Source organism: Wolffia australiana, chromosome 8 (genome assembly GCF_029677425.1).
Source record: "Wolffia australiana isolate 7733 chromosome 8, ASM2967742v1".
In the NCBI taxonomy this organism is placed as follows: Eukaryota; Viridiplantae; Streptophyta; class Magnoliopsida; order Alismatales; family Araceae; genus Wolffia; species Wolffia australiana.
In genome coordinates, this window is record NC_135842.1 from 14,999,508 (window position 1) to 15,004,162 (window position 4,655).

The 4,655-nt window shown below is 37.1% G+C and overlaps 1 non-coding gene across 1 annotated transcript; it reads left to right on the top strand.

Moving 5' to 3' along the window:
- The first annotated feature begins 2,394 nt into the window (after positions 1–2,394).
- Positions 2,395–2,502, top strand: LOC144707253 (small nucleolar RNA R71). Its single transcript, XR_013582418.1, has one exon. It is a non-coding gene; the product is annotated as a small nucleolar RNA R71 (small nucleolar RNA).
- The last annotated feature ends 2,153 nt before the right edge of the window (positions 2,503–4,655 follow it).

Here is a 4,655-nt window from a genome sequence, read left to right on the forward strand (position 1 = left end):
CATAAAAAAATTATTGAAATTTTATATGGAGTAATCCAGGTCTTTGGTACTCATCAAATTTAATTTTTGGAAATGTATACACATGTGGGAATAATAATCATTTGTAATAAAATTTCATGACATAGAAGTTAGGCAAGAGTAGTAAAAAATGTGTAAAATATGCGTGGTAATGAAAATGTATGTAGCCTGCAAGGCAATCACATGTTGTATATTTCAATCCATGTTATTTCAAATAACACATTTACTATAATGGATGTGTAGTCTTATAATGAAGTCCATGAATACAAGATCTAACTTGGTGAATTATGATGACATTATAATTCAATTATCTTGGTGTTGTGTCTCATGGTAGTCTGACTTTTCTTGGATTGGGAATGGTATGGGAACACAAGTGATCTATACTTGTTGCTGCTAGGGTCTCCAATTTTTCAACTCTTGCCATCAAAACCTCATTCTGGTGTGAGAAGAGTCATTTGCATCATCATTTTCATTATCATATTTTGAGTTGATATATCATTTGGATCTGAAGGTGGTTGGGATGATGGCTGTGGTCAAGAATAGGCATGTGGAGAATGTCTTGAAATTGCTGGGGGGGCCCTTTTGTCAAGGTGAGTACCGAATGCCTGATCGGTGCCCATAACGAGTACAGTTATTATAACAATTATTATATGAAGGTCTAGCCTGATGACCTTGTCTATTGTCTGGTATGTAACAATTCTGCTCCTGAACTTCCATCACATCCATCCCAGGATGAGCAGCATAGTCTTCTTGGTCTAACTTAAAATTAATATCACATGGGGATGCCCCACCCACGACTTGGTATGCCTGTTAGGCCTTAATGATGACTGATTTGAGTTAGCATATTAATAACATCAAATTCGATCAATAAAATTATGATTTTATACTTGTTTTTCAACATATTTTTAAATTCTCACCAGTATTATTCACCTTTTAATGATAAAATGAGAAATTTATGATTTATTTTCCTAAGCTCTATTTAAATATATTACTATTTAATTGAGACTCACCCCACTTGACTCCTTAGAGTCAAGTGGATTTTTCACATCTTCTTAGAGTTTTATTTTTTAAAAAAAGGTAAATACAATGGTGGATTTGGGATAAAAATGGGAACAACGGAGAAACCTAAGGCATCTAATAAATAATAAAAAGGCTAAATACACAAGAAGCCCATTCAAACTTCCTTAAGGACCGAGGTCACTAAAGGCAATAATTGTGGAACTAACGTACAATTTGAATTTTGAAGCCTTGTTTTCAAATTTGGGAAGGTGGGAATGAGGTCCCAAGATAGAAATCAAGAAATCCTTGGAATTAAATTCAATGGCCAGGAGAGCTAGAGCACTTCTACTTATTATTTTCTCCCCTATCTTTTTATCTCGTCTTGGATTTCTACTCTCAACTAGTTTTTGGAGGCCTAGTGCAACAACTTTATTTCATCCATTCTTGTTATACAACATTGTGGGAGAGAGTTCAAGGGTGATCAAGATTCTTGGATAAAGACCACCATTTGGCCCTTTGGGGAAGTGACAATAAGGTTCCTGTGATATCTTGAATGTTTGAATTTAATTTTCTCACCTTTTTCTCTATGTAAATATTCCAGTTGATATCAGACTTCACGATTTCCAACACATCAAACAGCACTGAAAAATTCCTCATGTTTCAAAAGTTACAGCATTTTTACTCTACTTCCCCCCGGTAGAGTGTTGCCGCCGACAAATTGCGGTCGAAGGTTTCCTTTAAAGTTAAATCTTATTTATTTCCCTATAAACTCCCAAACTACTTCCTAAAAAAATCCCATATAATTATAAAAACTTATCTTAAACAAAATAAATATGTATTTATTTTATTTAAAATAGTTTTGACTAGATTTCATTTATTTCATTCATTTTCCTATTTACAAAATACTTAAAATCCAAAAAAAAGAAAACACCTAAAATAATTATTTTAAAATATATTTGAAATGCAATTTACTCTCTCATTATCTGCTCCTTATGGATTCGATCCTTACTTACCCTATTTTAAGTGAGGAAACTTTAATAATTATTGTGTCATAAATAAGAGCCTTAAAAAGACTTATTTAACCCAAATTCAGGTTTATTGCCTATCGACTACGCCATTTGTTCTTCAACTCCTTTGGCAATCTTCTCCATCATCATGTAAATTTGTACTAATTTTGCATTCAGCGATGTCTTCCCTCTTCCATTAGGATATTATAGTGGTGCATGATGCTTACTACTACATGCCACAAGTTTGATTTAACTCCAAAGTTTTATCATCATACTTATTATAAAGGTTTCTCCACTTGTGACATCCAACATCAGCCAGTCGTGATGGTTCAACCCTTCATAGAATATTTGCACAATATCATGCTCTAGCATGCCATGATGAGGGTAAGTTCTGGTGTGCTCCGTCAATTGATCCCATGCTTCATTGAATGGTTCTCATACTTCTTGAAGAAAATCCCCAATGGATTTTTCTTCTCCTATTCGTCTTCTTGATAGGGTAAAATTTCTTCAAAGGCCTACTCTATTTCATCTCACGAGTTCAACTCAAAGGATAAATTCCTAAACCACACTTCTACTATATCTCTTAAGGTGAGGGGAAATAGTCTAATCTTGAGTCTCTCTAGTGGAATATGTTAATACTTATTATCTTTGTCGTGCTTTTATGTCCTCTTTTTGTTTGTATGTCGGGTCTACGTATTCGATTCCATGTACTTGTGAATTCAGGCTGATGTGCTTGGACCCATGTGTGGGCCTTTCCCAACTAGGGGAAGGCCTTAGGATTCTTCTATGTACGCCTATTCCCCTTTTTCTAGGGGGAGGAGACCCATCTTCACAACTATGTAAGGAGGGCAGGTAGGCGAGAACTCCTCATTTGACTAAGGAAGAAAAGAGAAAACCCTGTTTTATTTATTTTTAGTGTTTGTTCCAGTTTTTCAATTATTCACAAAAATGCCCTTCTGAATTTGAGGATTCCCTGGGAAACCCTAGCCGCTGCTACCACTGTCGCGTGCCCACGCCCACCGCCGCCGCCGTGCACCACGCCCGCGACTACTGCTGCACCCAGTCGAGGCCACAACCCCCCGCGCCCACCGCACCCGCCACACCCGCCGTATCCGCTGCACCTGCTGCACCCACCGCGCCCGTTGCAGCTGATAAGACAAAAAAGGGTGGTGAATTATCCAATTTTAATCCCTTATCATTGTTGATTTCAGCTTATAAAATAAAATTTATAAAACCCTAACTTAAGATGTGTAATGATAAGTATAGGTATCGTCCAAGGGAAGCTAATAAGGTAATTCAATTAATGATCTACTTGAATAATCTTACCCTAATTAGGGTTAATTTAATCTTCAATGAAGATCAAACCACTCCAATTAGATGAAGAATTTAGAAAGGAGGGTAGAGGAGATGGGAAGAATAGAAGTAAGGACCTCTAAAATTGACTTATTTGATCCAATAAAAAGGATCAAAGTAGTAAGAGGGATTAAGAAGAAAATTTAGTTTCAATTTGTTTTGGGGGGAACTGGTTATCCAAATTAACTCACCACTTTCTCATAAACTTATCGTTATATTACCTTTAAATTAAAATTATCTCTTTTTTTTCTTTTTTAATGTGCAAGTGGAATACTTAGTTCAATTCAATAATCAATCCTAACAATAGAAAGAAGAGAGGGATGGAGAAACAAATCCAGCCCTGTGTCCGTTATCGTTCGCCACGCTCATCCGCCTGTGCCGCTTGATCTAGCCGTGCTCACACTGCCCAGATTGTCATTGCATGTCGTTCACGTCACCGAAAACTCACCCACCAACTCCCCTTATTGCTGATACGGACGTCACAGTCGCAACTAATCCAGTACGCTCGCACCTCTTCCCTTTTACGTGCTCATTTATTTCTTTTAGTACCTCCCAAGCACGTCTTCACTGCCTAGGTTAGGGTGGTGATAGATAGGAATGGCATTCAGTGGGTTAGGTTTCTATCGGTACAACCTTGGTTGGTGCATCGAAGGTGCACTCACTAGCGGCAGTAGGCATGCTCGCGCCGCCGGCCTTCAACCTGTCGTCCAGGTCATCGGGAGCCAAGTGGCATTCCCAGGGCCTGCTTGCCGTGACTTAGTGGTTGGTGTCCATCAACGCTGGATGTTGTACTTTTCATAGATTTTATCGTCGTATTATCATTTGCATTTCACCCGCATTATTCATCTCCACTGCATATCAGGACTGCCTCGCTCACCCTGTGGAGTAACACAAGCCGTTCGATCTCAGCATTCATCATGTTACATCAGGTTCTGTTAAAGATTTTTAATACAGATGTCTAACTCCTTATTGTTTTTATTCACAACCACAATAGAGGCATTTAATATTTTCAACATATAAACTTTTAATTGAAAGCAAGTGTTGAAGAATCGACCTGGATTTTTATATGTGAAATTATAGATACTGATATGAAATTAAGAGTAATAAATAAAAATTCAGAAAAAACTGAGATAAAAATTCATTTACTTGGCTTTCCGTTTTCCTTCTGCACTCGAGACTTGGGGAGATTATCAAAATTGGAAAAAAAATAAGACTCAAAGTAAATAAGGCTGGGATAATGATTTACATATGCTCAATAAAATCTTAACCCATTGTATT